General features: G+C 34.0%; 1 protein-coding gene across 1 annotated transcript in view; it reads left to right on the plus strand.

Annotated features, from left to right (window-relative positions):
- The window catches only part of LOC145679251 (lachesin-like), a 987,796-nt gene that overhangs the window by 138,852 nt on the left and 822,650 nt on the right, over nt 1–26,294 (plus strand). The gene's annotated exons all lie outside the window — the stretch shown is intronic.

A 26,294-nucleotide genomic window follows, 5' to 3' on the forward strand; every position in this document is an offset into this window, starting at 1 on the left:
AAATCGGAAATCGTTAATTTGAACCACTTCCGTATTAAATAGATGGTTAACGGAAGGTATAGAGAACCTACTATTGGGAAGATCAATCGACTGCAAAAGAACTGCCTCTCAATATCTCTTATTACAATTTTTGCTTTACAGAAATCAGTATTTAAAACAGGAAGTAGTAGTAAATTTCAACCACTTCAGGTTTTGGTAGAGTGCTGCGGATTCTGTTGATATGTAGATTTGACACCCTGAAATGTGATATGAATCGCCTCAAAAACGTTGTCGGTGTTGTTTTGAAACACGCTGTATATGCATAAACAATATGTATGTCGACGTTAGAAAAAGACAAACAATAATCTGGCAGTTTACTGTTTATTGTGATACATATGTATAACAATAAATAAATTAAATAAAATTCCTTCTAGTAAAATCAAAATTGTCGAATATTATTAGCAATGAACGACATACATTTTAGCGCTACAAAAATTCACTTTCTTTCTATATTCTTTAAAACTAAGTATTCAAATTTAGCCTCATGCATGCTATCTTGTTCAGCTTGATTAATATATTGATTGACATAAGGTATATCTCATATTTGAACAATATTTTAGTTGAAGAAAAATTAAAATTGAAAAAGTTCATGATAATTTTAGACTATACTTTATTGTTTACATTATACTATGTATTGCCAACTTGATAGTATCATAATGAAGAGTTTAATGACGGCGTATTTTAATATCTGTTTCATCTCAATTAATGAAATAGTCTTCGTATAGTACCATTTTTTTCGTTTGCAAATTATGATTTTTGTTTCTTAATTTCCTCGAAGACTAAGCATGAGCTCTTATACTCAGGTATATTGATTTATTCAGTTTAACAAGATCTATGCAAGGTTTCCATCTCATCTTTGGAAAAACTTTGTTTAAAATATTCTTTAAATATGTCAATCGACTGGCTTTTGGGATAGTTAAAACGTGTTTTAAGAAGAGAGCGAAGACCTTAAGATGGTAAAATAACTTGCAATGCATTACAAATGCACTAAATCATTCACTTAGTATACTGAAGTTCAAACTGTAGAATAATATGTTAACAAATAAGGAAAATTTAACGTCTTATAATATTTGCCCGAGCAACATCAGCACATCAATAACATTTACACAAAATTTAAATTTTAATTTGTTTACATTATTCCAAAATAGCTAACGTACCTATTTTAACATTTTAAAATTTTTTTCTGTTTTAAGGATATATATTAACAGTTTAAAGGAAGAGTTGATTTTGAGTTTAACGTCCGTTTCAGAAGCAAGGCTATATGAGACGGGACTTACTGATTAACATTGATTTCGAAACACATGAGTTCCCGCCAGGAATCGAACCCAGATCTCCCATTTCAAAGGCTTGGCCACTTAGCCACGAAGGATGAAATACATGAATGATATATATTTTTAAAAAAATCCAAGATTAACTTTGAATTCTCAAACACGATTAGCTACATAAGTATAATTAAACTATTTAAAGATGTATATAAGATGTATCAAAATAGATAAACGTGCTTAAGACAATTAAATATATATGTTGAATTATACCACTTAATGTACTATTCTATAATTTTTAATAACTTTATATATAATGTTTTAGAAAACGATAATCATGCCTGTTGCGCTGTAAGGATGCGAAATGTGATCGTTTATTCTGAGGGAAGAAACCAGATTGAAAGTATTTGAGAATAAAATACTGAGACGAATTTCGGGCTCTAGAAGAACGGGAATAGGGAATGGCGGAAACTTCAATACCAGGAAATACATAATCTATACTGTTTACCAAACATTGTTAGCGTCATCAATCTAGGAGACTCAGGTGGACAGATCATGTAGCCAGAATGGTAGAAAGTAGGGACACTCAAAATTTTAACTTGAAATCCAAACGGAAAACGACTATTAGGAAGACCTAGGATCAGATGGAAGGAAAATATTAAGATGGATCTCGCAGAAATAAGAATACAACGTAGAAACTGGATGCAGTCAGCAGGGACAGAAGTCAGTGAAGATTATTAGTGAACGCGGCATTGAACTTTCAGGTTCCATATGCCATGGAGTTTGTTAGTTTTTATAGCGTAATTGAATAACCGCAACCTATTTATGTTGTATCTAGTGTGACTAGTGTCAAATTATTTTTTAAACTTTTTTTAATGCGAAAAGTTAAACCTAATTCAAATTGACGGTGCTTGAAATTGTAATGCAATTCATCTTCATCTTATACTTTCCAGTAGTATTATATCAAAATTTAATGTCTCAAGCATGCTTCACTATCTATAGTTCGAAAAATAAATTGTTGACAGTGAAGTATAGCTGTCGTAATGTTCAACTAGTAGAATCTAAAATTTAAAACTAAGAGTTTAGAAACGAGGTTTGAGATATTGTATTCTTATTTTCTACTCATTTCAGCGTTAGGTGTATGACGTTCAAGGTAGTGCAAATCGAGGTTACATTAAATATGCCGAAGTCAGTAGTATTTCAGTTTAGTTGTCTGCAAAGTTAATTCTGTATATTGTATAGCCGGTAAAATACTGAAAATCACTCAGCAATACTATGTATACGTAACATAATTCTATTCAATTCTATCGATATTTTCGGAATCACAATTCAATCTAGTCAGTGACAAGAATTTTCTGTAAGGTGTTGTAATGTTTCATAGTAGTGGTGTTCACTTGACGTTGTCATGGCTCAAACAGACGACCTTTAGATCTTTTATGAAATGAAGATTCTTGAAATTGCCTAGACATTATTAGAGATACCCAGAGTCAGTGATGATTTCTGAAGATTTTTCCCTGGAGAGGAATTAATACATAGAGGGTCAAAATAATACTTCAAAAACCCTTGTTGAGCACGATTGAAGATTTGCTCAGGGGGCGGTACTTCGCAGCTATTAGACGAAGGATTTTTCATCCGGACTACGCTCTGAAATCATCACTTCCAGGGTCACAAATTCCATATTATCATCACAAAATCAGTGTCATCATACAGTTAGTGTGTAGTTACTTTTATATCGTACTGTATTCTCATGAATTTATATAATTGTGAATAAAACTTTAATATAAAAATTAGCACAACGTTTTTATTAGATTTAGTTTATCTCTTTAAATTCATTTTTAAATTACATTATAATTCAATAAATATCGACTGAATGCCTATATTGCGATCGATATTTGAGTGTAAGATATTCTCTTCTAGTTTTAAGAATCACAGGATAGAAGCAGTACAACTTCTGCGTGTGAAATCAAGCTGAAACGAGATAAGCCTCTTAGAATGAAGAATATCATAACCAGAATATGTCGATTCCGCGAAACGTTTTTTTATTATTGTAACATAGAAAGACTAGATAAATGTTCCTCGGATAGAAATGTATTTACATTAATTTACTTACAAACAGCAACAATTCCTAGTATAAAATGAAAGCACCAAATTTTCCTCGTAGAAACTGGAAATTATTCCTTAAAATCTAGAGAAAAATATATGGACATAAGGAAATTTTAAATGTAGCACTAATCATTCCATCGTTTAAAAGCAAAGTAACTGTTGAAATGAATTTAATTGCAAACTGTTCTATGCCTTATGGTTACAATGACTAAGCGGTAGAAGGCTAATTTCTGTGCGAATGGCCCTTCGTTCGATTCTATGGCATAAGTATTACAGTCCAGATATACTGCATTGTTCTTAAAAGAGATGTTCTTTTGTTTAATTATGAGCACTTTAGTATTTGTACCCATAAGCAAAGTTGTTGCTAGTCTCATAACAAAATTATTGTGGCGAATTCGCATTAATTTAGATCTGTGTATGCCGATAGATACACTGAAAACTATCAGTGTTTGAACTGACTTGGACATTTTAGAGAAGACTTTTGGTTATTGCTTAACATGTCCGAAAGTGTTTTAAAGTGTTCTAGTATTGAACAAAAAGTACAGAATGCCTCCTTAAGAGTGGTTAATAGGAATTCAAAGAATCGTAAGAGTGTTCGAAATGTAACTAAGTTTCAGAATCTTATGACTATATAGACATAGAAATGACTTTTACTATGTATGTTTTACTAAGTTGTTTCTGTCCATACACACGTTGGACACACCAGATGTTCAGGTACGTTTTGAACAGTATTAGAGTAGTTCCTATAAAATATTGTTAGGGAGTATTCTTTTTTCCACTGATAGAACACTCCAGGATAATTTTGGAAAAGTTAAATAATAAGCAAAATTTGTTTCTAATAGATGACCAAACATTGATTTATTTTGTTATAGAGTCCAGTTACCATAATGAAAGTCGCTGATTATCAGGTGTGTTCATCTCCTTCCTCCTAAGGTTGAGACTCATGTTTCAAACTTATCGTACTAGAGTACGTTTGTTTTATCTTGGCACACTTCCCGCCAGTGCACTTGGTTGACTTTTAAAGATTTTCTGCTAGCACTCACGTGAACGTTTTAATCCAATAGATGTCTTATTGGCTTTGTCGTGTAGGTGACGTTAGTTCTCAGCCAGCCCATCAAATGAGGTCATTGCTATTTGGCAGGTACTTGAAGTGCTTAGTTGCCACACGTGAACAAGTGTATTACAGTGATATGTGAGTGGTGTAGTGTTTTGCTGTTTTCTAGCTTATTGTAACTTACAACTTAACTGCGGCGTGGCAAGAACGTGTTGCAGACAGATCCATCCTGTAGGCGGGAAGCGTGCCAAGATAAAACAAACGTACTCTAACATGTTTCCTAATTCTAAACTTGCCCATTAATTCTGATCTCCGGTATCTTCCCTCAAACCCCGCGATGAAGCCATCATCGCGATTAAGTGTGTTACTGTTGTATAATTTGGGGGCAGAGTAACTCTGTGCTGTGAAGAGCTCATAGTTCGATCCGAGGTCAACAACAACATATGTGTAGGTTTTCTCTATATTCTTTCGTTTCTTCCCACAGTCTCATTCAGTTGGGCTATAAATGATAATTAAATAAAATATACCACATAGAAAGTAGAAAAGGAAAACATTTAAAAATAATTCCTTTAATGAATCTGAGACTTAAGATAAATTGATAGATTTCATATAACTATTGAAAAAAGAATAGCACATTTCGCCTATTCTTTTATCATTCAACTTCATTAATCTCCTTTAGTCTTAAGGGCATAAACATGGAAGATAAAATTAAAGAATTCAGTTTTCGTTTCATGCATAAGTTTTACGGTTTCAATACATTACACACACACACACACACACACACACACACACACACATATATATATATATATATATATATATATATATATATATATATATATATATATATATATATATATATATATATCTGGTGTTCTAAAAATGGAGCCCACGGACCACAGAGCACTATTCTACAAGTCATAATAAAGCAGAATATATATATATTTGTATACCTTTCGGGACCTTGTCTGGAGACACGAATTGCACCATATGACAACGTCGCAAATAAAGAACCATAGAGTAGGTCTGCCAATCTATCAAATAGTTTCATTGATTCTTTCCAGATTGCAGCTAAAGTCGATAGAGATTGATGCTAGCATCACTTATTAGTGTAGCAATCGATTTAACTGCATGATGTATGTGTAGAGTGATGCTAATGGTTCCAACTTAATCTGCGACGTTGCCACATTGTGAAATTTTGATTCCGCATAGCGGCTGAAGGAGGCCCCGGAGGGCAAAACATCATAAAACATTTTCGGTCTATTTTGGCCTGTAGAGTACTGCTCTGTCGTCAGTGGGCGCCATTTTTAGAACACCCGATATATATATATATATATATATATATATATATATATATATATATATATATATATATATATATATATATGTATATATATATATATATATGTATGTATATATATATATATATACACTAATGTAGGTAGGTTTTTCTCGGATATATATTCTCAACAGCTTACAATTTTAATGATGAAATTGCGTCACGACCACCTCTATTTTCAGCCATTTTTGCTAATTGTGATGTAAGAATTTGTGTTGCATATAGATACTTACTTAAATATTTGGATATCGCTGACCAATTTAGATATAGTTTTGGATATACCGAAGATTATATTTCCTCTACAAACTATCAAAAATGGTCAGTTCATTTGGAAGTGTTTTCAATTAGCTACACAATTATATCTCGAGAAGCGAATTACACAATAGACACTGTTGACAAGGTTTATGATTACACTCAGCATACCGTAAATATTTTCTGTTAGATGTTATCTCTTGTAATTTACCCATAGCCATGATTTCTGCAAAGCTTTTCGTTTATTACCAAGTATCTCGTATCTCGGGAGACGTCTGCTTGTATTCCTCTGTCATTTTGTTGCATACATTGGTAAAAGTTACAGCTTTTTTTTTTTTTTTTAAAAAAAAGAACAACTGAACTAAATCACGGATGTTGCAATGTTTCTTCACTTACTGATAAAGTGGGTACTATATAGCAACACCGCAAATCATCTGTTATATTTGATTGGTATGAAGAAACACGAGGTGGAATGAGCCTGGTATAAATCTCTCTGATTAACCTAGTGGTTGTAAGCTAGTAAGTTTGTATTGAGCTTAACAAAATCTATATAATCTTGTAAATGTGTTTCCACAATACGATTGCATTCTACAGAACTACTAATAAGATTTCAATACGAATGTTGATGAAACTATATCTAGACGGTGACTAAGTCAGAGAGAGGCAGGGTTTCTCAACATGGGGGTCTCGAAGATAAGCGGAAGAGATAAATATAATTAGAATCTAATACCGGAAAATACTTTTAAATATTATTTTGAATTTTGTTCTGATAGGTGTATTTTTATTTTTATACACACCGTTAAGAACAACACAAAATTGGTCTACTAAACATTTTCAACAGGTGCAGAGTTTCTTTAAAAAAATCAATTTAAATGAAAGAGGTAGGACATGAAACTAGTGGGAACTGCATATTGAAATACCAGAAAAATACAAATGTAACAAACCTCGCATATTAAAATACAATTAAAGTTGAAAGCTAATGAGATATCTGATTAGAGTGTGATTTCACTAGTGTGACAATGTCCGGTTCAATTTTCGTGACGTACATTATCAAGTTATTTAAAATAATAACTTTTTAATAACTGTCCAAGTTTTTTTTTTAACTAAAATTGGAATTCACTTTATTTTTTATCATATGACCCAAAATTAAGGGAGTTATGAAGTTTTAAAAATTTCAAACGGCCTCCATTTTGAAATAGTATGATAGATCGGATTCGATATTTGTAATACGATGAATGAACCGACCAAATTTAGTTTTTAATCCATTTGCTGTTAGGAAAGTTACTGTATCCACTATATACAATAAATGGATTCTACTATTATAGAATCTCCGCAATAGATATATTAAAAATCCCATACCAGCATGTTACAAACCAGAAATTATATGGCAAGAGGATATGATAAAATAGGGGTTGTGATAGGAATTAGGTTGAGAACCACTGTCCTAAAGCAATGATTGCCAATTTATAGCACACTACCGGCCATTTCTAAATAAATGTCATATTTGGAGGTCATTTATCTCCCCTCCCTGTAGCAACGGATCATTGAATGTATTTAAGTTACGCATTTTCAAATCTTTTTCTATTCTGGGTATCACGCCCTTCTTTTCATGTATCTAGGTCGATTAAGACCTGAGATATAAACATTTGAAAGTAACTTTATGAATTTTTCTCCCATGTCTCGATTCAAGTATATTATGATTGCCAATTATGCTCTTCCTGTTATGCTTGGAGTTTTAAAAAGACACAATTCATACATTTTTCATTTTTATTCTCGGAATGTATAAAGTATACTCGCGGACCTCGTTTAACCATGACCGCCTTAAAGAATGATGATTATTGAAAAAGCCATATGGACATGTTACAACAAAACATCGAAATGTCATATGCAGCCATTTTTGTGGATACGTTACAGAAAATTGTTAATACAGTACTTCGGCGAAATCAAGAGCGTTTTAATGTTATGGTGACCATTTCAAACGCCTACAATAATTCGACAATCCATGGGCATATCTCAGGCACAGATAATGAATAATCCGTAACTCTAAAATGTTAGATATGAGTGAGGAAATGAAGTTCAAAGGAAACATGGCATTATGTTTGACAGAAGAAACACAGTTCAAAGGAAACATGGCATTATGTTTGACAGAAGAAACACAGTTCAAAGGAAATGTAGAAGAGGAAAACAAATAAGGAAAAGCATTTTAAGGAAATAAGGATGAATGAAGAAGAATGATAAGTTATTTCATAAAATGAAGTCGGGAAAAGTGAAACAAGAAAAAAATTGAGAAGTTATAAATTAAAAGGATAGTAGTACTGGAAGAAGACTAGACAAGTGTGTATGATGACAGTGTCAAAAACGAAAAGAAAATAGACAGCGGTTTCATCAAAAACTAGAAGATAAGAAAAGAGAGTAAAAAAGGGGAGAATGTTGTTGGATAGTGTATGTTACAAGAATTCGTTTTGAGTACATCAGAAGAGGAATATAAAAGAAAACAATGATCTACACAACACGTATGGTGTTTAAATGCAATAGGATTCATGTAGTTAGTTGCATTAATATATTACGATTAAAGGTTTTATGTCGCATGTATGTATGAAGAAGGATAAGATATAATTTATATCTGATGAGAAGGCTATGGTGCAAGTAGGTTTAAGGAAAACTATAAAACGTTTGAATGTTGATTGCTAGGGCAGCAGAATTAGATGAGTTATTAATCTAATTAAATAACGAGTGGGCAGGTAGTTGCTTCCGATTGAAAACAGTATAAGTAAGGTTTAAACTGATTCTGATTCGGTCATATACTTATCTGGTTCACGTTATTACATAATATAAATTAGATTTTTGTATAAATGCAGTGGTTACGACTTGAGAACAATAATTTCATTGTTAAAATATGTATACGTTTGAGCCTCTCTGTATAATTTTCAACCAAATTTCAAAAGATCTTATGCTAACGGTAAATTGAAAACGATCCACAGAACACCCAAACAAAAATAGAATGATGGCTAACAAGCTATAGAGATTAACAGCGTAGTATGACTTGGGAGCATAAACAGCAATGACTCTGTAGCATTTGTGAGTGAACAAACGCAAAGAAAAAGAAATATGGGACTAATATGGATCTCATAACTTTGCAGCTTATTCAAGCTAAATAGAGTTGTTGCTCCCCTTCTATTGAAGAATTAACGGCGTAAAGTGAGAGAGCTAACGCGTGTGGTTTGTTACACATGAATAAACTGCATAATGCAGCGCTGTAAATTTGAGCTTTCCTTTCATGTGTCAAACAAATGGTACCTTCATACCATATGTATGTGCAGCACAAACTGGGTTATCAGTTAATTGGGCGTGAGGCTGGCACTGCATCAACAGCACTAGGCACATACAGTAACACCTTTTTCACTTACTGTCTTTTTGCCCTGGGGAAATATTTAGCATTTGCACTCTAAACATAATTACCACGTACTCTTTCGCAATTAACACATTTTTCCCCATCTGAATGTCTAATGTATCTGAATTAATTAAAATATCCCAGTTTAGTATTTCACCGTTGTAAAATACTTCAAGTTTAAACATAATGTGTTTCTGTTGCTCTACGAAATGAGTATATTAGCTTTTACTCCTGAAATTTATTTATATATATGAAATGTTTTAAAAGAATGCTTTCCTCTTCAGCTATTTGTTTGCAAGCCATTGTATGTCCGAGTAGCTTGCACCCTCGGCTTTGACTGTACGTGAAGAATTATTCTCATAGTTTCAATTTATTGTTTTTGATTATAATAGTCTCCAGTATTATACCCACTCTCCCATACATTTTTCAACACGCCCCAATGAGTTTCTATCTTATCCAGGTATTTTATTTGATTTTCCATGAGAGACTATCATAAGAGCATCGTAGATTAGGTTATTCGATTTCTGGGCTTTCGGCATCTATGACCATCTTAGCCCCTCAGGGAAAGGGATGACGTCTCTTTGCAATCACATTATCCGAGGAAAGGAAAGGAAGCGACCTGGGACTTATATGTTAGGTATCATCCTGGCATTTGCCTGCTGTGAATGAGGAAAACCCAGGAAAGCCTCACACAGAATGGCTGGGCTGATAAAAGATTTTACACTTTTTAGACCGAATGTCCCCACCGTGAATCGAACCCGGGACCGCTCGTACCAAAAACGATAACGTTAGCAACTAGACTGCGGGGGGCTACATATATCGTACGAGTTCAACCGAACTCACCTCATCTGGATCAAACTTGGTATAGTGGTAGACCAGTGGTGTCCAATTATAATGAGCCTGAGGGCCATAACTGTCTTTACTAGTAAAGTGGAGGGCCGCAGCTAAATGTTGTTATTATTATTATTATTATTATTATTATTATTATTATTATTATTATTATTATTATTATTATTATTATTATTATTATTATTATAAAAGAAAAATATAAAAAAAGGTATTTGAAATATTACCTATTCAATTTGTCACAAATGAGAGTGACCAGCAGTGTTTACAAGGGCTGGGATATTTACATCCATTCCTAGTGTTGCTAGCCGCAGGAGATGTAAAAGAGAAGAATCTCCAAGGCAGTTTCTGAAGTGATTCTTCACAATTTTCATGATGGTAAATTCACTTTCACACAAATAAGTACTATCAAACATTTACACTCTTTTCCGACCAAACTCACAGTTTTTAGGGAAAGCTGTTACCGTGGATGCCCACGCCCTTTTCTGTTGTACAGAAGCGCTAAATGGATGCGTTATTTCGAAAGAAGAGTGGGAACATTAAACGAATTAATAAATATAAATGAAAATATTATCAGTAATAAAAATCGTGAATCGTGAAAGCCTTGAAGGCCGTAGAAAACGGTTTGGCGGGCCGCATGCGGCCCAGGGGCCGCCATTTGGACAGCGCTGTGGTAGACCTTGATCTGCTATAGAAACATGTGAAATATTATGGTGTGATTACCTTTAATTCCTAAGTTATAAGTTTTAAAACTCAAACTTCCCACGGTTACCATTTTTCTCACATTTAGTGCAGAGTAGAATACAACCTTCCATAATAAATATTGATTGTTTTTTTTTTCCTTATAAGCCTACATCACAATCTACTAATTACTTTGCTTTTTCTTAATGTTTTTTCTCTTGTAATATCCCAGCTACTAGTGTTGCTCTCGAGAATAGGTTTTGGGCGTTTCGTTTGGAAAAGGTATCATGAAAACGCTTCGTCTCGAAATATCTTATCTGCTTCTATTGAAAAAGCTCCATTTTGTCTAGCATCTCGTTAAGAAATTCCTTCTTGTTCCTATGAGTACCACCATCTGCTACTAATTATATTCATTATTAATTATCCTAGATATCGAAAATTCGATTCCTTTTTACTTCCATAGCCCAGCTTTATTATTATTATCGCCATTGATTCTTTTACCCTTTAACTTCAACTTTTTTCTCCAGTTTGCAACAAGTTTATTTTGTATTCGGACCCCTTAACAGATATATGTGGTAATCTTCAATTAGTGTCACCGTCTCCGATCGTCCAGTGGCTTGAACTCGACACTTGATATACGTGGTCTTAGGTTTGATTCCAAGTGGGAGAGCATTTCGGAAGCTCAGATTGCACCTAAAACTTCTAGATCTATGCAAACTCCTAGTGCCTAAAAGGGAAGATAAGCTTAAAGAAAAACAACAATCCGTGTACTTAACTATTCTGTGGAAACCACCTTCTAGTCAGTTTTCTAATGGTCACTTTTTTCATCCCGTGTGCAATTTAATGGTAGAGTATTGTGACTGGTATCACTTCGTTCCTTATAAGGTAGGGAATGAGAAAAGTGATGGTGGACATGTCAGACCCGCGACTTGGAGAGGGGAGGGTGTGGGAGAAACTGATGAGTTATCGCTCGCTTAACTTCTTATAACTTCGCTCCTAATCATTCGATTTTAATTTTCTTATTTAAAAAAGAAAGGTCTAAGTACTCTCAACACATTATGATATAAGCACCTTTTACGTAAATGTAGTTGTTTCGGTAAAAAATTAAAAAAAAAGATTTTTCCTAAGAAAAAATATTTCATTTGATAAAATAATCATTTTTGTATTATTTATTTATTTCAAATAGCTAAATTTATAAAAGGAGCATCAAATACGAATATTTTGTTATTTTCAAAATCTTTGTTATATAAAACGAAAGGAAAAGAACAATATACGAAATCTAATATTTCATTCAGGAGAAGCAATTAATATATTTTTTTAATTATCGTTAGATCTATTTCTACAATTTATTATATTATGTGATCCATACAGGCCTATAGCCAGCCCCAAAATATAGGGGAGCCCGGTAGAAGTTAACTTCATCACCATATTGTTGTTCATTTGAAAACCTACCGTTAAAATTTTAGGGGGAGCAGTGAAAATGTAGAGGGGCTCTCACCCCTATTCCCCCATGGATACGGGCCTGGATCCATATTAATATGAACTATGTAGATGGTCAAAAGTATTTTAGAAATATGTTTTAATCATGATGGAATAACTAGTCCAGTCATGTGTTTTCTTATTATCTTCATGTACTGAAAAATAAATTATACTATTTTCTGTTGTGAATCCACATCGGATATTTTCAGAATTCGAAGTTGTCCTTCTTACTTCAATCTTCATAACATTAATTCTTTTTAATATTTTAATATACACTACATTACACCAGGGCACCACATTCAGAACGCACTAAGAAAAAACAAGAAATGATTGAAAGAGAGACAAAGGAAACACACAAACAGTTCCTGATTTAATGTTCTTCACGTCACAGGGATTTTACGCTGTTCAACCGATCGGCAGGTCGAAAGACAGACGGACAGTTTCAAGAAAGAGTAGAATAAGAAGTCACATAACAAAGGCTTTCCCTTAATCGAGTTAGAATAATGATCAGTTCTTCCTTGTTTAACGAGAGTTTATTATCCTTCACATTATCCTAGTAACAGATTCCATATCTGCGTAGTCCGTTTCGAAGTATCCATCTCATAACCATGATTCAAGTTCATCGCTGGAAGAAGCTCTTTAAGTCCACAAGGAATATCACACATTATTGGCTCGTATTACCCTTTCCTCGTAACAGTCCAACCCCAATCAGTCAGTCAGGATTCGCAACATGTACTTTACGCTATGCTAGGGCTTGAAAATGTGCTCTTTTTATGGCCGGACGCAGAGTATCTTTTGTTGGAGGCATACATGATCCATCGTCTTGCTTTTTATTGAAAAACCACCATCGCAATTCTTTCAGGGATGTAATCTTTGGGATTCTTAAGTATACACAGCGTATAAATGCTTTCAGAACTCGGAAGTTTCTTCATTAAAAGTATCTGTTCCCAATGATGACAAAGGGCAAAGTACTGTCTCATTAGTTTCCATAAATTCATTAAAGAAACTTCTTTTCGTTTACCGTAAAATGATACGGTGACATCAGTCCCTGAGAGATATTGCAATCCAATCAAAGCATCAGCTCGTTGGTAGCCTAACGCTTGATATACTATACGAACAGAAATCTCACGTGTTTTATCTCCTGAGACAACAAACCAAGTATCCAGGGAAGTTGAGGGTAGAAATTCGTCGCTAGCACTAGGACATCAGTATTAGAAGAAAATATGTTTAGAATTCTGCTCCATTTAAACTTGTGAAGAGTGCATGTAATATGATTTTTGTACTAGGCTCTTCTTGTGTTGTTGTATCACATAATATAATAAGTTGTAGAAATAGATGTAATGATAATATAAAAGAATATTAATTACTTCTCCTGACTGAAATTTTAGATTTTGTATCTTGTTCTTTTCCTTACGTTTTATATAACAAAGATTTTGAAAATAAAAAGATTTTGAAAGATTTCGTATTTGATGCTCCTTTTATAAATTTAGCTACTTGACATAAATACATAATACAAAAATGATTATTTTATCAAATGAAATATTTTTTTCTTAGGGATTTTTTTTGTAATTTTAACCGAAACGGTTACATTTACGTAAAAAGTACTAATAACATAATGTGTTGAACGTAGTTAGACCTTTCTTTTTTAAAAAGGAAAATTAAAATCGAATGATTAGGAGCGCAGTTATAAGGGGTTAAGCGAGCGATAACTCATCACTTCCTTCACCCCCTCCCCTCTCTTAGTCGCGAGTCTGACATGTCCATCATCACTTTTCTCATTTCGTATTTTATAAGGAACAAAATGATACCACCCACAATACTCTACCATTATATTGCACACGGGATACTACTAGAAAACCCACTATTCCTTTTATAGAACTTCCTTGGTTGTCATTTAACGAAGGAGCTATTAAAAGTAAAACTGGTTACAGTCTTTGTAGAACTCATCTTCGAAATATAGACAGTTTTTTTTCTGATATTTGTTTTCTCTCGGATACGTTAGAAAATAGGTATACTAAAAAGTTTGGTTTTAAAATTCTGTCAAGGGAACTAATTTTCACTCAGAAAGAAATGAGCAAATCTTAGAAGGTTACGTATAGACAGCAGTGTAGACGTATTAAATTAGTAGCTTCACTATATGGGCAAATTCAAACTCACTCCATCAAAGAAATATTTGGAAGTATTTATAAAAGCTCCTGTAAATGATGGTTGGAGAAGAAAAGAAACACATAACTGTACATACGAAATTCATTTTTTAATTTTAAATTTCCAATTTCATCTTCTAAAAGAATAAAACAAAAAAGTATTAAATTTCGAAAACGTTATACATGTCGCTTACACATAATCCGAAGCAAAATCAGTAAAGCGAGGTGATGCAAGTACGTCCATCTTGTATACAGGTCGCTGAACATGGATGGATCAATAGGAAAGGATTTTTTTTTTTTTTTTTTTTTGTTGGAAGGAGAGAAGTAAAAAGAGAGTTGTGGAGGATATTGGGCTGAAAACAGCTATATTTCACACGGGCAAAGGACCACTCAAGTGCACGCATATTGAATTCTTCAGATGCTATGGAACTTGTATGTATGTATGTCATGTGACCACATCTAAAATATTACTCACGAAATATTCTTTGAAGCAACTGAACACGAAAAAAAAAAAAATTGAAACTTGTCTTGTGACAAGTTAGACAACGCTATAAGAATGCAGATAATGAAATGTTGTCAAAAGAGAAATGAAAAACTAATATTTAATGTTAAACCGTGTTATTGCACATGATGTGAAATCTTGTGTGAATATGTGAATGGAAAATTGTTTTATACAAAATTACGTGCTAAAATGTCCAGGTTAATCGCATACAAGTTTGTGAGGACATGTGAAAAATCCATATTTCATAGTGTCTATCCGTAATTTATTGTGAACTTGGAATGAAATCTATCTCTCTATATATAAAAAGAAGAAATCCTGCTGTCTGATTAACACTCACGCCGAACTGCTCAGGAAATTTGAGACCTGAACAATACGTAGGATTTGTAGCATGAGGTATCAATAAGGAAGAATTTTTCGAAATTTCGACGTAATAGGGGGTGAGATAACAGAAGTAGCTCAAGTGGTAGAGTGCTGGCTTCGCATTCGGGAGGTCGTGGGTTCGAATCCCGCTGCCGACCATCCTGACTGAGGTTTTCCAGGGTTTCCCTCAGTCCTACCAGGCAAATGCCGGGATGGTACCTACTAAACAGGCCCTGGCTGATACCTTCCCTAATCCTTTCCATTGTTATTGTTGTTGTTGTTGTTGGATATCCAGTGTAAAATGGCCTCTGAGCTGTATCTGGTGATTGTTAAATAAATAAATAAATAAAGTTGTATTTATTATAATGAGACAATTATAATCAGTGGAGTATTTAAAGGGGCTTCCAGACTTAAGCACCTCTGAAATTCTATTTACTATTTTAAAGTAAATGAAATATCTAGTAGAATTTTCACATTTTCAGGAATAAAGTTAGCATAGACCCTCCCCCCGAAGCAAAACCGTAAATAGGCCCTTGATATTATAATTCCTTAAAATTAGAGACATGGATTTTAGTATTTAAACTTTTCGTTTAAAATAGCTAAACTCGTAATTCAATGGTTTTAGACATTTGAGTTACAATTCATGGGGATAATATACTCAGATGTCCATACGAAACGTTCGAATTTCATGCTAGACTTCAAGTTCAGACGAAATCTACGTGAAAGGTACAAAATGAAGAACGCAAACTAAAACAAACTTGTCGATCACTTGTTAGTGTATTATAATAAATTAATTCAGAAAATAGTATAGTATGGATTTGTGATTGTAGTACAATACAATTTATTTTTCAAGATTTATGCAAATTTCAAATCATTAATTTGGAATCAAAGATTTCAATATGGGCTAGATTTTGTTTGGTGGGTGGTGACTCTACATATTTGCAGGTTTTTCATTGATATATTATTATCTTGTGGATTAAAATGTATAAATGCCAAACTCGGGGGAGGGATTGTTGAGAATTGGAATGGATACAAAGTGCTACAGAATATTTGTACTGGGCTCAAAGTGTCACAGAAGGATTCACTTATCAGTGCGTTTGTGTTTGACAGTTATGAGGTCGCTCTAAGTTAAAACTCTACATTTAAGGAACGTACATAAGTGATTCTAAACTTTCATATAATTAGGTGCTGATTATCATTATCGTCTCAGTGTAATTCGTTCTTCTTGGAAAGTATCTAACATTTTAGCAGTTCTCAACTTTTCTTGTTTAGAATTACTAACAGGGACAATTGCCCCTGGAGTCTTAAATGATGCCATTGATCTGACTGTGTCTTGAGTATATTGCTTTGAACCTTCTTCTTCTTTGCTCTGTCTCTTCTTTTTGTTGTTGTTTATCTTGTCTTGTTTCTTGCATGACGGGGAAATGTGAGCCATCTTTGGGTTAATTCCAATTGCAAGAGCCAATATAAACCATGAAGGTAAATACGGGCTCCAGAACTAAGTACTTTGTTTTTGTCTAAACTGTGATAAAGGTAGAAAACAACGAGCCTTGCGGGGCTTCTAACCCTCTTCGCTCGCTGTCGCTTGCTTAGCTATATTTTGTGAAGTAAATAATTCTGATCCCCCGTAATTATAATTTATCCCCATTTTTATACAATAAAGCTGGACTGTTACAACTGTACACACTATTGGACACTTCATGTATCCGGATCATGTTTTCGGTAGTTATGGATAAGTATGTGTTTGTTCCGCAACAATTATCAAGCTGTGTAATTGCAAGAAGTGTAGCATAAATAGATGGTAATAATATGTAAATCATAGGCTACCACTCTATCATTATTGTGCATAGCGTCCAGCAATATAGGATTCTAAAGTAAAAGACGTGAGTTTTAAAATGTAGTAATAATTCGTACCTTCTAAATATACTTACACTTTCTTGTATATGGAAGATAAGAGAAGTTTGGTTTATTATAATCTAGCACATGAAAGTGGATTAATCTAGGGCAGTGTTTATAAATATGGTTCGTCCAATCTTGAAATAGAGATATAAAAATTGCACCCACAATAAAGAGTTCTCATGGCTGTGCTGAATTGCCTCACCTCGGCAAAAAAAAAATTAAAATGTACAGAGTAGGATGTCCTGTTACAAGCAAAAGAATTGCTGTGAGCGTGCTGGACTGCGAGTGTGATTATGAAAATAAATGTTGTCGCGTTGCTTTGCGTTTTGCTGCAGAGAGTGGAAAATAAACCAGGGCCGAGAGAGATATACTCATGACGCGTTCTGGCCATTTCCCCTCCAACCAACCCTTTCACTCTTTTGCGTCACTCCTGGCTGAATCACTCTATCTGCTCGTTTCTACATATGACTGCACATGCTGAGGAAATTCTTTTTTACCTCTCATTTGTTGCATTTGTATGAGCTCTCAAAGTCATACCCACGAATAATAATAATAATAATAATAATAATAATAATAATAATAATAATAATAATAATAATAATAATAATAATAATAATAATAATAATAATAATAATAATGATAATAATAATAATACGTACGAATACGGAAAGAACAGAAAAGGCCTGCCAGAAGATTTTTATATGAATATATGTTATTAAGGTTTATGAAAATTTGAAAGAGGAAGTAGTTTCTTTAATGTTGTTCCCGTAAGGTTTTCGCACTTTTGAGCGACAATCTCAGCGAAAACTTATGGTGCAAAAAAACGTATTCGAGGTTTCAATGGGAACCACAGTGGTTCAGTAGTGCAGCGCTTACCTCTAATGCGTGGGATTCCTGGTTCGAGCTCTAGCGAAGTAGGTTTGTGGTGGACAACATCGTGACCGTGGATTTTCTCGGTGTTCTCTCGTTTCCTACCAGATTCTCATCCCAACAAATTTTCCATCATCATTCACTTGCCTTAATCATCCGTCTCCCTTAACCTAAAGAACATAAATCGTGGGACGTTAAACTGAAAGAGTTCATTTTATTCTTTCAATATTTCAAGGATTTACACATTTTATGGCGTAAAATTGACTTAAGGATCAGTGTTCGTTGATTCGTTCCCATTATGAAGAACTTGAGATGAAAAAAAATGCTAGCTTACTTCGGATGGAGAGTTTTTTTCATAAAGGCGTGCTAAAAAAATAGGTAAAAGGGGATTTTCGCTTGTTTGACTTTCTATGAGTTTCTTACTCAAGTATCACTTGTATTTTCCAGTTGTAAATTCTACAATTTAAAAAGTGCCTTTACAACATTCATTACTTTGTCGGAGAGCAAATTTTGGCCAACATTTAGAGGGTCAAAAGTTCAGAATCGAGTTCCTTGATGGAGTGGATCCATCCAGTTTATAGTGCAACTCAAACGTGTTTAAAGGTCGTTTGTTGCATAACATTCAGTTACGTCAATAATTTAAGCGAACTTCTTTAGGTGGAGTACACTTGGTACTGTTATTTGTTGTTTCCTCTGCAGACACAAAACAATGAGTTTCTCCATAGCGGCATGTCGAGGATCCTTGCTTTTCCTCAATGTTTGCGATTTCAAAGCCTGGAAGCCCAAATTTAAATATAAAAACTTGAGTATTGTTCTAATATTTGATTTGAAAACCAGGTTATGTCCTTCGTACCATCCCTTATATAATAATATTTAACCCCTTCTCCCTAAAAAAAAAAAAAAAAAGAGTCAAATGCATTTGCAAGCTTCTCCGATGATAGTTTTAATAATATAAATTTTACTTAGAAAGGGACCACAGGCAAAAGTTGGTTACACCTCTCTTTCCTAACATTTCAGATACCGATAACTAGATATCAGTAGCGTGTGGTTCTCTGCAAAGGCAGCGGTATAATAAATCAAAAGGCATGCGCATTGATGCGGGAATGTTTCCTGCTTTCGAGTGTGACTTAAATATTTAGAAAATACGGACGGCAAATATCATCCTCTCTATTTTCATATTTGTTAGTTTAATGTTAAATTCACTATTATTTGCTATGACCATTCGAATATAATGAAGAATTATTGCACAACGTAAGTTTAAAAATTATTTCTGATCGAAACTACTACTTCGATCTTATTAAGCACTAGCTAAATGAAATACAGCTTGTATTGTAATGCATAAAATATATTATAAATTATGTTTGTTCTTTTTCCAATTACGAAATTAATTAAAGGTACGGGTCGCCACACTAAAGTTTCTCACTCCAATTTCTCAAATTAAATGTTGTGCTGCACTTGTTAATGAAACATTTTCTTCTGAAACACGAACCAAATTTTAAGGCGTTTTCGGAAAACTTCACACACGCACAAAAAAAGAACTCATCCCCAAAAGTAGACTACACCTTATAGATTTTTCCATAAGAAATATCTTATGCCATATATTAGGAATATTAATGAAATATTTGCTTATAAAAACAACACGAAAATCACATGAATGGTATTTTACAAAATTGTAAAACAAAAATCACCTTAAGAGTAAATTACCACTTGTGGATGTTACCGTGTAAATGATTTACGTACTATTATACGAATAATAATGAAATATTTATTTATAAAACATCACAGAAATCGGCTGAATTATTTTTGAGAAATTCTGAAATGAAACACATCCCCAAGAGTAAACTACTACTTGTGAATTTTTCGTAAGGAATAATTGACACAATATTATAAACTAACTCTAACTAACTAACTAACTCTATGGTCTATGGAACCCAGAGGTTCAATGCCGCGTTCACAAAAGCTCTCCACTGACTTCTATCCTTAGCTAACTGCATCCAGTTTCTACTTTGTATTCCAATCTCTGCGAGATCCATCTTAATATTTTTTTGTCCTCCCATCTGCGCCTAGGTCTTCCTAATGGTCGTTTTCCTATTGGTCTTCCAGTCAAGACTTTGAAAGCGTTTCTACTTTCTTCCATTCTAGCTACATGACCCGCCCACCTAAGCCTCCTAGACTTGACGACCCTAACAATGTTGGGTGAACCATATAAATTATGTAGTTCCTCGTTATGAAGTTTCCGCCATTCCCGTTCCTATTGGGTCCGAATATTCGTCTCAGGATCTCGTTCTCAAATACTTTCAGTCTATGTTCTTTCCTCACAGTCAGAGTAAGTGACCATGTTTCGCAGCCATACAGAACAACAGGCATGATTATCGTTTTATATATTTTAAGCTTCAAATTCCTCGACAGAATTCGCGACGACAAGAGATTTTGAACCGAATAATAACACGAATTCCCTGCTTTTAGTCGACATTTAATTTCTCCGTGAATATGATTTTTGTCTGTTAATATTGATCCTAGATATTTGAAACTATCCACTTTATCAAAAGTATTATTTAATATTTTAACGCGTCCATAATTTGCTGTATTCCGGTCCCGGCGCACTTTCATGCATTTAGTTTTCTCTGCATTTACTTCTAAACCCATGTCCCTGCAAGGGTTTAGTAAGATCTCTGCATTTCTTTCTATTGTTCTCCTATCAGCCCCTATTAAATTTACATCATCAGCATATGCCATAACCTGATGAATACCGTTCAACTTTAGGCCCTGGTTGCTATCTTTGATTTTCCTTATAGCGTATTCCAGAACGAAGTTAAATAATAATGGTGACAACGCATCTCCTTTTTTTAAGGCCATTTTCGACGTGAAAGCTCGTGGACAGAAATCTTCCTACCCGGACTTTACTTTGGGATTCATTTAAACATATCTTAATTAATCTACTTAGCTTTCTCGGTATTCCAAGTTCTGTAAGAACGTTGTATAATGTTTCTCTCCTAACTGAGTCGTACGCCTTTGTAAAATCATTAAATAGTTGATGTACCGGGGTATTGTATTCCCACTTTTTTTCGAGTATTTGACGAATGGTAAATATTTGGTCGATAGTTGATCGATTTCGTTTGAATCCGCACTGATAATCTCCAATAATTTTTTTCATCTGCGTATGGGGTCAGTCTTGCTAATAAAATATTTGATAGGATTTTATAGGATGTTGACAGAAGAGAAATGCCTCGATAATTATTACAGTCAGTTTTGTCGCCTTTCTTGTGAATTGGAACAATGATTAATTCTTTCCACTCTTGTGGCAATTCTTCCTTGTTCCAGATAAGGAGAATGAGTTTCTGTACCTTGTTCCACAATTTTTCGCCTCCAGCTAAAATGAACTCAGCCAAAATTTCATCTACACCCGGAGATTTGTGTTTCTTTAATTTCTTTATAGCGGTTTCTACTTCTATTCGATTGGGTTCTGGAATATAAGGTCCTGCGGTGTGTATCTCCTTTTCTCCACGCACACTAGTTTTGGTTGCGTGTTAATCAAATCGTCAAAGAAATCCTTCCCTCTATTTAAGATGCTTTCCGTGTCAGTGAGAACTGTACCGTCAGATTTCTTTAATATATAAGCACGAGGTTGATAGCCTTTCCTAAATTCGTTGATCCCCTTATACATGTCCCGGATGTTTTTATTTTCACTATTATCTTCTAGTTCCTTAATTTTAGCTTTCAGAAAATTGCGTTTCTTTAAACGTTTTGGAAGTTTCCCGTGGAATATTTATTTGTGAAATATGAACAAAATGTCTCGTTTCGTTTTTTAAAAATCATCCGAAAAATCTCACTCCAAGAATAAACTACTCATTCTCTATTTTTCCCAGAGATATTACTCATAATATATGATGGAGTTGATTTTGGAAAATTGATTTATAAAATAAGAACTAAATCATTAGAGCCGTGTGAGAGAAAATCTTAATTATTTACTTTCATCCTTAAGTGGACTACCCTTATTTTTAGGAATAGGAAGAAAATTCGAGAAAATCACTGGAGAATTGCATAAAAGCCTTAAGTTCAAAATTTCGTTGTAATACGTTGTACGGTATGACCTCTAGTTGATTGTTCATGAGAACGAACGGAAGAACAGTCGGGTGGATGTTTAAAAATACATTTTTTGGTATCTACGTGGTATGAAACATGTAGATCCGTTGAAATCTCGAATTCGATAATGTTTTTTCACAATCATCAAACTTTCTTCTCTGCTTTCATTTCTCGCAAGTAAGAACGAGAACATTACATTCTCCAGTCATATTTTCAATTAAATAAAGAACAAGGCATATTGTTTTACTTTTTATAGGAGGATTAAAAATACTCAGCCAAATTTAAAGAATGTTTCCTCTGATCTTTAGAAAAAAAAGAAATAAATTCAGCTGTGTTTCTCATTGCAAGTGTCCTCTTCCTTCTCACTCTCACGTCACTTGCTCACAAGGGATTAAAAGAAAAAGTTGAGCCAAGCGTTGCAAAATAAAGAAACTCCTAGCTACTATTTAAGCAGACTACTTGCTGGTGTTTATCAAGCAACTGCAACTCCTTCTCGACAGTAGAGAAAGATAGAAGAGTAGCAAGTATAAGTATATAATTGACATTTCTATATTTAGAAATCGGAGCTCCTTACCATATAACCATTGAATGCTATTAGATATAGTTGAAGCGTTCATGGAAATACAAACTAAAACGGTCCCTTTGTTTCAGATCTTATATATATATATATATATATATATATATATATATATATATATATATATATATATATCACATCTGATATTTTGAGGAATGCATCAAGACGATTTTGTGCTAGAAAGCAAACTTTTATTTCATTTAAATACTATTCCAACACTTCAAAAACATTTTTCTGAAATTAGGAAAATAGACGATGGCACAACCGCTCAAGCTTTCGCAGCAGCTACGTTTGCTAGATTTTTTTATTTGTTTGTTTGTTTTTTGTGGATATAAAAGGTAAATTCGTTGTCATTGAACTGTGTTGATTTCGTAGAAATAAATTCCCTATGTATCATAATCTTCTAATACATAACATTTCTTGCTCTTGAATTTTTTCTAGTCGGCCTTGAACTAACGTGCTTTCTCTTTCTTTGCAGGTAAGAAGAATAAAACTATCTAGGGTTGACGAGAAACCTATTTATTTCCGGAGGAAACTATTGGCATTTAATATGAACACTTTAAGCTGATCATCATCAGGTAAACTATAATGGAAAGTAAATTGTTTCTCATTTTACATTATTTTATACTCTTGAAGGTGTTCCCTGCTTCATTTTCCTTCCCTGCTGTAACATTTTCCTTCGTATTATACTGTAAATGCTTTCTTTCACCGCAATTTTTACAAGGGCAGTTTCTTTCAACATCTTTTTTGCCACCTGAGAAGAGTTACGGGATGTGACAGAGCAGAGTTAAAACAAAATTGTTCATATTGGTATTTACTCATTCCTCAGACCGATAAGATAAAATCCACCATTCAATCACTGTAGGAAGCAGTGTGAAAACATATTAGGTGAAATCAAAGCGCCAACCCAAGTGTGAACTACATGATATTTTGCTTTTCCTAGAAGAAAGGGCATAATAAAGTCGCAGTTCATCGTCGAATAGTAAGAATTACGAGAAGACTTTATAAGGCTGTATGTACGATAGCTTTCGGTGTACTTCCATGTTTGCTCTACAGCTACTAGTCATAAGTATTGGAGAATAGCTTAAAGAATATCATAATTTAACTTTCGAATACTCTAACTCTCAGGAATTCGTCAGTCAACTGGCCAGTCCAATTAGCCTATCAAGAACTCTTTAATTCAATTAAACTTACGTAAGTCCTCAAAAGGACATTTAAATCTCTTTAAAATGTCTAAAAAAATAAATAAATCCTTGGCCTCAGTCAGCAATTGTTACCTGTTAAATAATAGCTCTTCACATCTACATGACAAACCAGCAAATGTCCTTTCATGTCACTGTGGTCAATATTTCTCGTTCCTCCCTCTGCGTCTTTCAAGTTGAAACCTTGAAGTCTTTGAGTTCGAAGTCTTGTGCACGAAATTCGAACATCTCATATGGGCATCTTAGTGAACTACCTTCACCCCTTTTCTTGCCTTCCAGTTCAAGTATTTTAACAAGAGGAAAACAGTCTTTAATTGTTTTGAATTACAATTCTAAAATCAAATTTCATGTATCTAACCTTAAAGGATTACGAGATATGGTCATTTTATTATAATAACTTGACCGTTTATTTATCACTTCTTTTCTTGCCTTCTATCTAAGTAGGATGGAATAAGTCTGGGGTTACAATTGTTATAAAACGTCCATTAAGAACGTCTAATTATTATAACTGCAAACTCTATTTCTCCTCTTCCACGTAGAAATTCCAAACAAATTTTGCTTAGTGACACTAAGCCACAAATCCTGTTTGCTATCCAAATCTTAAGTTTCTAATTTAATTAGGTAGGCCTAGGCGTTGATATGTCTTTCAGGTTTTCTTTTACGTACTATAGTGACAAATACATGAATATGCGTTCTTCTTATAGAATGAAGTCATTAATTGTTACTTATCCTAACACTCCCATTACCTCAATACCTTATATCTTTCCAAAGCGTGTACATAAATATTTATTGCCTTTCCTCTGTTATGCATCACTTCTTCAATTATCATGACAACGGTCACTCTGTCATTTCTTAGAATTCATGCCGACTACTTGCCAAACTTTTCAGCCTCATCTACGACGCCATCGATAGCTTTGTCAATCACCCTACTTCTTAGGACCTTTGCTTCCTCGTCTAATTTTGAACCTTGTTTGATCCTCGTCGATTTTCTTGTCAACGTATCTATGCCTTTGGACGTTGCCAACCTCCTTAGCCAAACTCTCTGTCCTCTCCTGAGATATCATCTATCCCCGGTTGATCTTCCTGTCTCGTACGTCTGTAAGTATGGACACTTCTGAGCCATATATAATTATTAAATAAAACATTCTTATATTTATAAAAATACAAATACATTTGTCCTCGTCTAATCCTCTAATGTTTGCCATGTCTGCTACTATTCCACCAGTAACGTAGCTCATCAAATGATAGTCAAAATTTAACATACTCTTCTACAGAGAGAGAGAGAGAGAGATTGTACAGCTAAATTGTTTGGTTTGGAATTTAATGTCTCTTTCATCAACAAAGCTATGAGACATAGACCTGCAACTCAACGTAGGATCTGAAACAAGTGAGCTTCCATCAGAAATTCCATCCAACTTGCCCATGTTGATTGTGATTCTTCAATCGTGCTGCCAAAGTCCCAGGCCAGGTGGATAATGACTGGCCCAGGTGGATAATGACTTAATACGAGATCGAAGATTTTAAAATTATTTTCTTCTAACGTGAGGAATAGTAATAACTTGAATTTAAACCACGCTCCATTAGCACAACACTTTCAACACGCGTATTTCCATTATATCTTCTTTTAATCTTGCAGGGACGCACCCCGAAATTTTTGATCAGAGGGGTTCAAATTTTGGGTGAGTCCAATAGTCAAAGATACTATATCTATGTAGTATTGGACCGGTGTTTTTCTGCACCCGAAAAGGCGATAAGTAGTTGTGAAGTACAGCCGCCTATATTGTTAGAAAAAGTGATAGAACTAGATTGTTTTTTAAGAAAAGAGTGCCGATGAAGTGGAAGATCAAAATCTTTATGTTGCATCAATTATTCCTCTGATAAACAAATATAGTTTTATTAAGAAAGTATGCAAATGTATGCCAAGTTTCTATGTTTTTTGGGGAAGGGCCAGGACTCGATAATCCCCGTGAGGGTGTGCAGATTCTGAAGAGGTTATCCTCCCTCGGAAGTGATTTAGATCCCAGAATACCATATTTTTATCCGATTTACAAATCAACAAATCCTCAAACTCTAAACTCAATGTGTCCATATAAGAAGAGTCATGATGCGAAGTGCGGCATTTAAATTCTAAGGAGTATTTCGAAGGATTTAAATCACGTAGAAACTATAAAAAACATACCAAAGGCTTTCGGTTATGCATTTTAGGCTAAT

This window comes from Thermobia domestica, chromosome 2, assembly GCF_964235325.1.
Source record: "Thermobia domestica chromosome 2, izTheDome1.hap1.1, whole genome shotgun sequence".
Taxonomy (NCBI): domain Eukaryota; kingdom Metazoa; phylum Arthropoda; class Insecta; order Zygentoma; family Lepismatidae; genus Thermobia; species Thermobia domestica.